Below are 13,904 nucleotides of genomic sequence, written 5' to 3' on the forward strand. Positions count from 1 at the left end.
AATTAGATGAAGGTTTCTAACCATCAGAGGAGTGCAATTCTGGAACAGGCTGCCGAAGGAAACAGTGGGGGCGAAGGACCTCCATGACTTTAAGATTAAGCTAGATAAGTTTATGGAGGAGATGGTATGATAGGATAACGGGCTTAGTCAATAGGTCAATTAAGTGACACACTGGTAATTAGTACAATGGGTCAATGATAGGATATTGTTAGCCTTTTTCCAGAGGGTATGGCTGGAGAGTCTTGCCCGCATGATCGGGTTGAGCTGACCGCCATTTTGGGGTTGGGAAGGAATTTTCCTCCAGGGTAGATTGGCAGTGGCCCTGGAGGTTTTTCGCCTTCCTCCGAAGCATGGGGCAAGCGCTCCTTTTGTATTTTGATCGTCAAGGGGCCCCACTGGTTGTTTAGCAGGCTTCCTGCTTCTGATGTACTTAAAAAACATTTTGTTATTACCTTTGGAGTTTTTGGCTAGCCGTTCTTCAATCTCCTCTTTGGCTTTTCTTATTACACTCTTGCACTTAAGTTGGCAGTGTTTATGCTCCTTTCTATTTGCCTCACTAGGATTTGACGTCCACTTTTTAAAGGAAGTCTTTTTATCTCTCACTGCTTCTTTTACATGGTTGTTAAGCCACGATGGCTCTTTTTTAGTTCTTTTACTGTGTTTCTTCATTTGGGGTATACATTGAAGTTGGGCCTCTATTATGGTGTCTTTAAAAAGGGCCCATACAACTTGCAGGGATTTCATTTTAGTCACTCTACCTTTTAACTTTTGTTTAACTTTTGTTTAACAAACCATCTGCTTCCTCACCATGGGGAACAGGGGCAGAAAATGCTTTTTAAAAAGCCTTTTGAAAAGTAAAAAGTAAAACAAGCCAAGCAACCCCCTCCCTTGCTTTGTGCTGGGTGCCCAGCTGTGGGCTTGTGGGGGGGGGGGGGAGGCTGGCGGGAGAGGTGTTCTGAGCACACTCCGGTCAGGGAAGGGGCAGAGTTGGCCAAAGGGGCAAGTTGAATCTTTAGCAGAGAATTCCTTTCTCCATTGTGTTAGCTAAGCGTTGCTGTTAAATGTCAGCCGACAAATGCAACTTTTGAAACAATCCGACTCTAAATCCCCCACCCTCTCAGTTGCTGTAGTTCTCACATCCTCTGCTCTTGTGATGTCACTACATGACATAGTGTCTTATTCCCATAGTGTCCTGTAGGTTAGACAGGAATAAGTTTATGAGGTAAATACTGAAGCATAACTATATCCCTTCCTCCTTTTGACTTCGGAAAAATAAATCCTGTCGCCTCCCTCAGTCCCAAGCCAGCACCACCGGCGCTGCTGCGGCTTGGAGACAGGTGCCCTCTCAGCTGGCCCTGAGCTGCTGTGGGGAGAGAGGGCTGGAGGGCAGTTCTTTCTCCCTGGGGCAACCTGCTCCCCAATCTCCTCATTCCCAGCCCCACCCCAGAGCCCGCAACCCCGGCGCCCCTACCCTCTGCTCCAATGCTGAGACCCGCATCGCTAGCCCCACACCCGAGCCTGCACCCACACCCGGAGCCCTCACATCACTGCGCCCCAACCCCCCCCCCCGAGCCTCTCCCACACTCCAAACCTTTCAGCCTCACCCCTGCCACACACCATCCATGTGCAGAATGAATTTTGTAAGGAGAGCAATATGCAGGTGTTGTGTCACACCTCACCTCCATATTTGTGCCCAAAACAAAATTCATTCCACACATGGACATAACAAATTAGAGGAAACACTGCTCCTGACTTTCAGCCTCTCTCTCACATCTTGAATTTCACACATTGAGTGATCAGAATAAAGTGCCCTCAAGTGAGCTAGAGACCAACAGTGGTTCATAGTAATTATTCAGCAAGTATTTTAGAAGACCTAGGACATTATTGAAAATCAAGACCTGCCAAGAGACAATTAATGGAGAGAAGCAGCAAGATTAATTCCATACATTGGATTGGTTGTGACTTATTTGCCTGATTTGAAAAGAGACCAAACTGACCTGAGTCTCCTTGGTGTCGATAGCTCCCTGCTCAGCCAATCAGCACTGAGACTCTGAGGGGCAGGAGGCTGAGGGGTCTCACCAGATGTCCCAAAGGATGGCCCAGGACACCATCAGAGGGGATCACTCTCAAACCCAGACACACCTTTTGGTGAGGACCTCCCGCAATCCATGGTAGGAAAGGAGAAAACTCCACAGAGGTTCCTCCTCATGCTCACATGCTCACAACTCTGAATCCTAATTCTCTCTCAGCCCTCGAGGAGAGACCTCGCGAAGGTGACTTGCGGCAGCAAAGCCGGTAGGTCTCAGAGACTGGCCTGGCCCTGCACCTCTGTCCTGCCCGGCTGATGTCGGGATCTCTTTGTGAGGTCACCCCCTCCCCACCACCTTTGCCCAATAGGCCGAGTTCCTGCAAAAGGCCTTTGTGATTTCACTGCCACACCCACCCCTCCCCTCAAAGCTGATGTCCTGCCCCTGGCCAGACTCCTTGGGTGTTTGAGTTGTTTCCCCTGGATCTGGGGTTGCCAACTTTCTGACCCCACAAAACCGAACACCCTCATCCTGCCCCTTCACCGAGGTCCCGGCCCACTCAATCCATCTCCCTCCGTCGCTCGCTCTCCCCCACGCTCACTCACTCGCTCGTTTTCACCGGGCTGAGGAGGGCTGGGGAGGGTCCCTTTTCAACTGGGTGTTGTCGGTTCAGACCTGGGAAGGAGGCTGCCTGCCAAACACCTTTGAGAGGCGCCGTCCCTCCTGTCAGAATATCATCTCCCTCCTTCAGTTCAATTACGGCCTGAATTGTTCCTTATCCTGGCAGAGCCGGAGGATTGAAAGCAGCAACGTCAAACCCCTGTGCAGCTAACAGGAATGGACACAGACACTCCCTTGTATCTGAACAGATATTTAGTTTTACTCTTGGTAAACTACAAGGCTAAAGGGACAGGCAGTGGCACCAGATCTAAGGAATGAAACACAACACAATCATCATCATTATGCCCATCGCTGCCCCTTTATTCTTCCACTGTCTCTCTCCCACCACCGTCGCCCTCTCCCAGTTCAGTGACAGTGCCACACTCATGCTTCCGACACACAAAGACTCACACACACACCTTGCACGCAAAACCTCACCAAGGAGTCAGATGCACCTGTTGGTTCCTGCACCCCTGCTGTACAGAATCCAATCACAAGGAGAGCTGGCGGGAGCCTGGGGCTGGAGTATTTAACCTACAGTGACGGCACTCACAGGAAAGATGCGAACGAGTGCAAGTTAAACATTGGTAGCTCTGGTTCCAGCCCCTCACAGGTCAGTCCATCCCTCCAGGAAAGGGGCACATCTGAATTCCCAGCTGGCTCAGTCTAGCTGCGTAGTTCTTCTTTACACCCAGTCAGGTCTGAGGCCTGTTCCGCACCCTGTGTTTGAGGAGACCGTCAGAACCGACTCTCTGCAATAGCAAAAGCAGGAGGCCGTGTTATTGCTCCTGCCCCAGCACAGACAGACAACAAGGAAATGGTCTGTGTTGGAGGGTGGGCTCCTGCCCTTGGCCAAAGACCAGCACCTCCCTTTGCCTTTTGTCACTCATGAAGCTTTTCTTTCAGCAGCGAGCCCTAGAGCTCAGTTGCTGGAGCGCTGTTTGTGTCACTGACGGTCGGGGAGCTGCAACATCACTGGGCTCTTCTACCAGAAAGTCCAACGAAAGGATTGATTTCCTCATGTGACACTCCTGGGCTTATCTGAAGGAGTGTCCACACTGCACACTGAGCCTGTCTTTGCATGGCCTGGGCTTGGTGACTTGTGTTGCCAAGCTGGTGTTTGAGCATCCAGACTGCAGTGGAAACTCAGGCCTCAGGCTGTGTCCATCCTTCTGCAGTAAGTCGTCCTAAGTGACGCTGCTCCAGCTACGGGACTAACACAGCTGGATTCGACATAGCTTAGGTCGACTTACTGCTGTGTCTACACTGTGCTGGGCCGACGGGAGACTTACCTTACTCCTGTCATTCCCGGTGTAGTCCCAGAGTCGCCGGAGAGCACTCTGCTGTCAATTTAGTGGGTCTTCACTAGACCCCACTAAACCGACTTGGGTGCATCGATCGCATCAAACAGCCTCACAGCTGTGCTGTGCATCCACCCTGCACTGCTCAGCCCTGAGTCAGAAATTCAGCTCCTGTGGGGTGTGTCACCCTCCACAGCTGAAGATGCTCCCCGAGTCCCCAGTGATTTCTGCGATAACTTGTCTCCAGCCTGTTTGGGTCCATACGCTCCCCGCGGGGAGGCTGGGAGTGGTCTAGGGACAAGCTCTGGTTGCTCAGGCCTGTCAGGAAGGCGAGCTCGGGGAACATTGACACTCTGGAGATCTCTCAGTGGAAGCACAGGCGGTTGGTAAATAGGTGGGGCCCCTGGCACAGCTGCCGCCAACCAGGCCCTGGATGCCTGGGCCCTGGTGCCCAGCCTGTGCTCCATCTCCTCCTGTATCTGCTTCCCCCCTTCTCCCATCCCCCATCGCCCACTGCTGCCTGGCTGAGTCCCCCCTCTCCTCCACTGCACCCCCCTCTCTGGGGTCCTCACCACTCACCGTGGCCTCCTCTCCTCCACCCCTCCCCCACGGACTCATGGGTCAGCCCTGGGGCTGGTCAACGAGAGCTGAGGATTACAGTGGGCGAGAAGCCGGCTATGAGTCAGCAGTGTGCCCTTCTTGCCAAGAAGCCTAGCGGCATATTGGGCTGCGTTAGTAGGAGCATTGCCAGCAGATCGAGGGAGGTGATTATTCCGCTCTATTGGGCACTGGTGAGGCCATATCTGGACATCTGGAGTATTGCGTCCGGTTTGGGGCCAACCCACTACAGAAAGGGTGTGGACAAATTGGAGAGGGTCCAGCTGACGACAAGGAAAATGACCAGGGGGCTGGAGCTTATTTAGTCTGCAGAAGAGGACAGCGAGGGGGGATTTAATAGCAGCCTTCAATAGGGTGACCAGACAGCAAATGTGAAAAATCGGGACGGGGTGGGGGGTAATAGGAGCCTATACAAGAAAAGGACCCAAAATCGGGACTATCCCTATAAAATCGGGATATCTGGTAACCCTAGCCTTCAGCTACCTGAAAGGGGGGCGGGGGTCCGAAGAGGATGGAGCTCAGCTGTTCTCAGTGGCGGCAGATGACAGAACAAGGAGCAATGATATCAAGTTGCAGTGTGGGAAGTCTAGGTTGGATATTAGGAAACACTATTTCACTAGGAGGGTGGTGAAGCACTGGGATGGGTTCCTAGGGAGGTGGTGGAATCTCCTTCCTTAGAGGTTTTGAAGGCCCGGATTGACAAAACCCTGGCCGGGATGATTTAGTTGGTGTTGGTCCTGCCATGGGCAGGGGGTTGGACTGGATGACCTCCTGAGGCCCCTTCCAACCCTCATCTTCTATGAGTCTATCAGTCCTTTGTCCATCCCCTCAGTAGGCACCAACTTCCCCTCTGGCCAGTGGGTGCTCAACTCCTGCTCTGCCTCAGGCCCCTCCCCCACTCCACCTCTTCACCAAAGCACCACCCCACCTTTTCCCTGGTCTGCCCCGCCGCACCCCCAAATCAACCGCTTCAGGGAAGAAATAGTAGAGGAAGCAATAGTGGATGGGAACCTGGAAGGCAGTGACCATGAGATGGTCGAGTTCAGGATCCTGACACAAGGAAGAAAGGAGAGCAGTAGAACAGAGATCCTGGACTTCAGAAAAGCAGACTTTGACTCCCTCGGGAAGCTGATGGGCAGGATCCCCTGGGAGAATAACATGACGGGGAAAGGAGTCGAGGAAATACTTTAAAAAGTATTTTAAAGAATCCTTATTGAGGTTGCAGGAACAAACCATCCCGATGTGTAGGAAGAAAAGTAAATATGGCAGGCGACCAGCTTGGCTTAACAGTGAAAACACAAAAAAACAGCTTACAAGAAGTGGAAGATTGGACAAATACAAATACCCTACAAAGACCTTGTGAGCTCTCCAAGTTCAGGATTGTTCTCTGCAGATGTGGAACCATTATGGCAGATGTCACTCAAGGCTTCCCATCTATTCTGACTGACAACTGGAAACAGGTCCCTCCCCAATCTCACTTTCTCCTGAATGATCTACAGACCAAAACTGATCCCTTCCTCTCTCCTCTGGGGAAGGATTTGGGAAAAATCAGATCCTGATAGGTTTGATCTCTCCTGCACATATTTTGGTTTGTTCATCCCTTGTCCATTCCTCTCTCTGAGATTCCTTTCTCTCCAGCATAGGGAGTGACCTATGTCTGGATTGTCTCTATCTGCCATCAGGTGATGGGATGGTGAGTGAGAATGAGGAGGAGAAACCCCAGCAGGAAGATGCTGAACAAGTAGAACCACGTGGAACATTATCAGGAAGATCCAAAGGGAATGTTTACGGGAGTTGTGCACTCCCAGAAAAAGCAAAAGACTGTGAGACTCAGCACAGGCCAGAGGAAAACTTCAGTAGCCACTCAGACCTTATTACATGCAAGAGAATCAACCTGGAAGAGACACGCTACAGATGCCATAAGTGTGGGAAAAGCTTCAATCGGAGCTCAACTCTTCTCACACATTGGAGAACCCACACTGGAGAGAAACCCTACATGTGCTCTGAGTGCGGGAAAAGCTTCATTCGGAGCTCTGCCCTGATCACACATCGGAGAATCCACACAGGTGAGAAACCTTATGGATGCTCTGAGTGTGGGAAACACTTCAGTCAGAGGCCACACCTTACCACACATCAGACAATCCACACGGGCAAGAAACCTTATGAATGCTCTGAGTGTGGGAAACGCTTCATTGATAGTTCAACCTCATCTCACATCATAGAATCCACACAGGAGAGACGCCTTACACATGCGCTGAATGCGGGAAAAGCTTCAATCAGAGCTCAAACCTTATCAAACATAGGAGAATCCACACAGGTGAGAAACCTCATGGATGCTCTGAGTGTGGGAAACACTTCATTCATCGTTCAGCCCTCATCTCACATAAGAGAATCCACACAGGAGAGAAGCCCCACATATGCTCAGAGTGCGGGAAAGCTTCAATCAGAACTCTACCCTGATTGCACATCAGAAAATCCACACAGGAGAGAGACCCTACACATGCTCTGAGTGTGGGAAAAGTTTCAATCAGAGCTCAAACCTTATTAAACATCAGAAAATCCACATGGGGTATGTCTACACTACTGGATTATTCCGATTTTACAGAGACCGATTTTTGGAAACATTGTATAAAGTCGAGTGCACGTGGCCACACTAAGCACATTAATTCAGCGGTGTGCATCCATGTACCGAAGCTAGCGTCGAATTCTGGAGCGTTGCAATGTGCGTAGCTATCCCATAGTTCCCATAGTCTCCTCTGCCCATTGGAATTCTGGGTTGAGATACCAATGAATGATGGGGCAAAACAGTGTCGCAGGTGATTCTGGGTAAATGTCATCAGACAATCCTCCCTCCGTGAAAGCAATGGCAGACAATTATTTCACACCCTTTTCCCTGGATTGCCCAGGCAGATGCCATAGCACGGCAACCATGGAGCCCATTCAGCCTTTTTCACTGTCACCGTATGTCTACTGGATGTTGCTAACAGATGCGGTACTGCAGCGCTACACAGCATCATCCCCTTGCCTTTGCAAATTAGCCAAGAGGGTGACCAGCTCTACTGTACCGTCTGCTGCATTGCAAGTTGACAATGACTGTTACCAGTCATACTGTACCGTCTGCTGCTGTCATGGTGCTCCTGGCCGGCCTCGGTGAGGTCAGCCGGGGTGCATGGACAAAATGGGAATGACTCCCGAGGTCATTCTCTTCTTCAAGTTTTGTCTAAAGGGAGTCAGTCCTGCCTAGAATATCAGGCAAGCCTACTAAAAAACCAGAGAGGCAAATGGCCGCTCCAGATCAGAGCCCCAGATATCCCACAGAAATGATGAGCTGCATGCCATTCTAGGGGGTGCCCCTGCAACAACGCCACCCATTGCTTCCCTCCTCCCCACCCTCCTGGGCTACCGTGGTAGTTATCCCCATTTGTGTGATGAAGTAATAAAGAATGCATGAATTTGAAACAACACTGACTTTATTGCCTCTGCAAGCAGAGATCAAAGGAGGGAGGGGAGGGCAGCCTCCAGCTGCTATGATATTCCAGGCAGGAGTGAATCTCCAGGAGACAAAACTTAAAGAAGAGAATGACCTGGGGAATCATTCTCATTTACGCCCAGGCGCCCCCGGCCGACCTCACCGAGGCCGGCCAGGAGCAATCAGGGGACGACGATGACGGAGATCAGTCATGCTGCACCATCTGCAAGGGAAGGGAAGGGAAGGGAAGGGGATGCTGCTGTGTAGCGCTGCAGCACCGCATCTGCCAGCAGCATCCAGTAGACATACGGTGACATTGAAAAAAGGCGGGAAATAATTTTTTTCCCTTGGTTTCACAGAGGGAGAGTTGGGGGGCTGATGACATATACCCTGAACCACCTGCAACAATGTTTTTGACCCTTCAGGCTTTGGAAGCTCAGCCAAGAATTCAAATGGTTTTCGGACAGTGCGGGAACTGTGGGATAGCTACAGTCGTCAGTCGCTCCTCCTCCGTGAGCGTCCATTTCATTCTTTGGCTTTCTGTTACGCTTGTCTCAGCTCCTTAAGTTTCACGCAGCACTGGGCCGAGTTCCTGTTGTGGCCTCTGTCCATCATGGCCTTGGAGATTTTTTCAAATGTTTTGGCATTTTGTCTTTTGGAACGGAGTTCTCGTAGAATAGATTCATCTCCCCATACAGAGATCAGATTCAGTATCTCCCGAACGGTCCATGATGGAGCTCTTTTTTGATTCTGGGACTGAATGGTCACCTGTGCTGATCAGTGCTCCACGCTGGGCAAATAGGAAATTAAATTCAAAAGTTCCTGGGGCTTTTCCTATCTACTTGGCCAGTGCATCCGAGTTCAGATTGCTGTCCAGAGCGGTCACAATGGTGCACTGTGGGATAGCTCCCGGAGGCCAATACCGTTAGATTGCAGCCTCACTAACTCTAATTCGAAATGGCAAAACCGATTTCAGCGCTACTCCTCATCAGGAGGAGTGCAGCTATCGATATTAAGAGCCCTTTATATCAAAATAAAGGATTTCATTGTGTGGACGGGTGCAGCGTTAATTTGGTTTAAAACGCTGCTATATTCGAAATAAACTCGTAGTGTAGACCAGGAAGGAAGGAAAACCTTCAATCAGAGCTCAAGCCTTATTAGACATCAGAAAATTCACATGAGAGAGAACTGTAATAAATGCCTTGACTAGGGTTGGCCAAAGATTTTTTTTTAAATCACATTTGTTAATTCCCCACAAAGTGATCTTCACATCATCTTCACCGTGGTCTCTCAGCTCCTGCAGATGGGTTGCCTGCTTCTGCCTTTTGCAGCTGACCCTTCTTTGGGGTCAATCCTGCATTCTTTTCTATCAACTTTTTTCCTTTTGAGTCGTAGGAGTGTGTGTCCCTCCAGCTAGGAATGTTCATCAGCTCCAGGTGGGGAGAGAGAGGTTTGATCCCAACAAGCTACACTGAGGCAAAACTACCTGGGCCTTCCATCCACTAGGGCTGCACATGGCATTGGCTGCCTGTTAGTGACCTTGGTGTAAAAAGACAGTTATAGTTGTAGTGCAGCTGCAGCCCAGGTGCAGTGGTTGGCATTAGCTTTCCTTTGACCTGACCTAAACTCCATCACTTTTCCTAGTCTAAACAAACCCTGAGCATCACGGTTATACTGTTCCCCATTTCAAAGCAATTGTTAGTCATCAACAAATTGTTTCGTTCCCAGTTGCTCTGATGTTGCTTCAGGTTGTGCTGGAGAACAAATTGTTACTACCACTTTTCTCACTTAAAATATATTGAACTATAACAAAGAGATGGAACTGGGAGAGAGAGCTCAGTGGTTTGAGCATTGGCCTGCTAAACCTAGGGTTGCGAGTTCAGCCTTTGAAGGGACGATTTGGGGCAAAAATCTGGGGATTGGTCCTGCTTTGAGCAGGGGGGTTGAATTCAATGACCTCTTGAGGTCCCTTCTAACCCTGATATTCTATGAACAGGGCAGGGATAGGGGAAAATGTCACTTCACCCTCTCTAACAACAGAAGAAGCTAGGGTAAGTCAGAGGGCTTCCTATCACCATCCAAACCATTCAGTTGGGAAGGTCAATATATTTTCTAAAGGGCTGTGAAGAAGATTCCTGGTAAATGACTTGGAACTAAGGTTAGGGGGTTGTTACAGGAGTGGGTGGGTGAGATTCTGTGGCCTGCATTGTGCAGGAGGTCAGACTAGATGATCATAATGGTCCCTTCTGACCTTAAACTCTATGAGACTATAAGATACCCATGCATTTGGCCCCAAAGCAGTTGTGGCCCAGGCTCTGCAGGAGGTTGCTCGTGAAGAGATCTCCTTCCTAATCAGGTGCGGGTTGCCTGTTATTTGGGAAATGCAATTCCCATCTAGGTAGGGAAGAGGAAAATGGAAGTGATGTTTCTGTTCAGTCACCCCTGGGGGATGCTGCAAATATGTAGAAAATGAAATCCGTGTTGAATGTGATATAGCTGCAGAAAGAGACCTATTTTCCATAGATACCTGACATTTGGTGTTTTACAAGGATTCTAAGCCACACCTGAATTTAGTCCCTAATTTAAATCTGTGCCACCAGATTAAAGAAATAAAGGGCATATTTGGGGGAGGGGAGGAGTTATACTTCACTATTGCTACTGATCTTTTATGTGCTTGGTGAAGAATTCTACACCAGAGAAGTATAAAATTACTCCAAGAAAAGTCAAAGATTTGACAAGGACTCAGGTAGAAATCGCATGTACTAGTGGTTGATTTTTTGCCCCAGTGATGGAAGCTATGGTGACCTGTGGCCCAGGTAAACTATTTTGAGAATGCTGCTCCCTAGTTAAGTGGCATTGGTCTCACTCCTAAAGGATGCCATTATTAAATTGGGAACAACTGTCTTTTACCATTTGGATCCAAAGTTTCATGAAGCACAGAGAGAAACATCTGATTGCTTCAGAGCCAATCCATGCCTATGGGTCCCAATCTGGCTGCCTTTTGGACAAGAAGCAGTTCCATGCTGGGCAAATTATGGTAGTTAATGAGGGAATGTATCAGATTCCAAGTTCAGACTGCAGGATACATGAATGCTGAGTCCTGACTCTGTGGTTTGGTCTCTTAGTTTTGCTATTAAGTCTTATGCATTTGTATCACTTCTCCACCTGTTGCTACTCTGAAAGATTAGAAAATGTGATAATAGAACACAGGTGTTTTTTCTCATGATGCAGCCTTCCCACGTAGCGTGAGAGCCCTTCCACCTACACTTAAGGAAGAAGACCCAGGGCGAAATGAACTCACATAAATGGAAGGCTCCTAGGTTATTGTAGAATGTGACTTCACACAAAACTCAATGGTGGAAATGGGAATTAAGAGAAAACTGCCCTATAGGTTTATATTTTGTAATCTTTGAATAAGTTGTTACCAGTGACAATGAAATTAAACATGAAGTTAATTAGTGTAAAGTAAGAGGCTGATTATGTGATAACTTTCAGTGTTACTATATAATTCAGGTTTTCTTCTAGTTCTCCTCGCCCCTCCTACTATATTGGAAATGGTGGCTAATCCTGAAAAGTAAAACCTCACTCCAAAGGAATTAGAGCGGGGGAACATGTGGGAGAAATAGCATGTATGAAAATAGAGCCCCAGTGTAGACTGTAATTATTTCTCTTTCAAATGGAATTTATTTTGATAAACTTTAAAATAAATATTCTGTGAAGAGGAAAATTGCTTGAGTCAAGATGTGTAACCTTCTACCGAGTTAGAGGGTAACAGCCACAGAGTCCCCAATTTGCTTGTTTGCTAAACAAAGAGACATCGGGCGGAAGAGGTCAGAATTTAAAATGGTGATGGATGCAGGATGATTGATTTTTGCAACCAGTTATTTTTATGGGTGCTGAGACCGTTTTTCCTTTTGAGGAGGCAGCTGTTAGAGCCCAGCTGCTTACCCTCAGGCCTGGCCATGGAAACTCCCGTAACTGGCCTTTGTTTCTTTCACGTTTGATACCTTTGGGGTTCACACGTCCACTCTGCATGCGGTTTACGGCAGCAGATACTTTGAGAAAACTGCCGGGCTCAGTCGGGCTGTTCCAAACTGACGTTGGCCCAAACTCTGCCTCACTTCATCTAGAGTGGGACATGTCTGTATCGAAGGATTGGTTCACACCTGATTTGCCCAGACACCTCGCAGGAGGTGTGGTAAGATGGGGTAAGCTGGAATCTACAACGATAAAGTAAAAGGTAAGGGTGGGAGTCCTTCAGCTTTCAGCTCAACAAGCGTGTTCTGTTCATTCTCTCTGAAGCATCTGGCACTGGTCACTCAGGCAGCACACTGGGCTAGATGGCCCATTGGTTTGACCTAGTATGACCTGTCTTGTGTTCTTATGTAAGTCATCTAAGGGAGACTGACTTCCAGGATCCCAGGACTGATCCCCTCTGGGGAATGAAGCACAACAGTGACAGGCTGTGCAGCCTGCACTAGTCTCCTGTACCTGAAAAGCCTGCTAGCCCGAAGTGCTGGGCCAGCTATGCCAGTACCTGGTTCCTCAACTTGCTGGCAGATGCGGTGCTGCAGCGCTACACAGCAGCATCCCCTTCCCTTCCCTTCCCTTCCCTTGCAGATGGTGCAGCATGACTGATCTCCGTCATCGTCGTCCCCTGATTGCTCCTGGCCGGCCTCGGTGAGGTCGGCCGGGGGCGCCTGGGCGAAAATGAGAATGATTCCCAGGTCATTCTCTTCTTTAAGTTTTGTCTCCTGGAGATTCACTCCTGCCTGGAATATCATAGCAGCTGGAGGCTGCCCTCCTCCCTCCTTTGATCTCTGCTTGCAGAGGCAATAAAGTCAGTGTTGTTTCAAATTCATGCATTCTTTATTACTTCATCACACAAATGGGGGATAACTACCACGGTAGCCCAGGAGGGGTGGGGGAGGAGGGAAGCAATGGGTGGCGTTGTTGCAGGGGCACCCCCTAGAATGGCATGCAGCTCATCATTTCTGTGGGATATCTGGGGCTCTGATCTGGAGCGGCCATTTGCCTCTCTGGTTTTTTAGTAGGCTTGCCTGATATTCTAGGCAGGACTGACTCTCCCTTTAGACAAAACTTGAAGAAGAGAATGACCTCGGGAGTCATTCCCATTTTTGTCCATGCACCCCCGGCTGACCTCACCGAGGCCGGCCAGGAGCACCCATGACAGCAGCAGACGGTACAGTATGACTGGTAACAGTCATTGTCAACTTGCAATGCAGCAGACGGTACAGTAGAGCTGGTCACCCTCTTGGCTCCTTTGCAAAAGGCAAGGGATGATGCTGTGTAGCGCTGCAGTACCGCATCTGTTAGCAACATCCAGTAGACATACGGTGACAGTGAAAAAGGCTGAATGGGCTCCATGGTTGCCGTGCTATGGCATCTGCCTGGGCAATCCAGGAAAAGGGTGTGAAATAATTGTCTGCCATTGCTTTCACGGAGGGAGGATTGTCTGATGACATTTACCCAGAATCACCTGCGACACTGTTTTTGCCCCATCATTCATTGGTATCTCAACCCAGAATTCCAATGGGCAGAGGAGACTATGGGAACTATGGGATAGCTACGCACATTGCAACGCTCCAGAATTCGACGCTAGCTTCGGTACATGGATGCACACCGCTGAATTAATGTGCTTAGTGTGGCCACGTGCACTCGACTTTATACAATGTTTCCAAAAATCGGTCTCTGTAAAATCGGAATAATCCAGTAGTGTAGACATACCCCATGTGGATTTTCTGATGTTTAATAAGGTTTGAGCTCTGATTGAAACTTTTCCCACACTCAGAGCATGTGTAGGGTCTC

This window comes from Mauremys reevesii, linkage group 17 (genome assembly GCF_016161935.1).
Source record: "Mauremys reevesii isolate NIE-2019 linkage group 17, ASM1616193v1, whole genome shotgun sequence".
NCBI lineage: Eukaryota > Metazoa > Chordata > Testudines > Geoemydidae > Mauremys > Mauremys reevesii.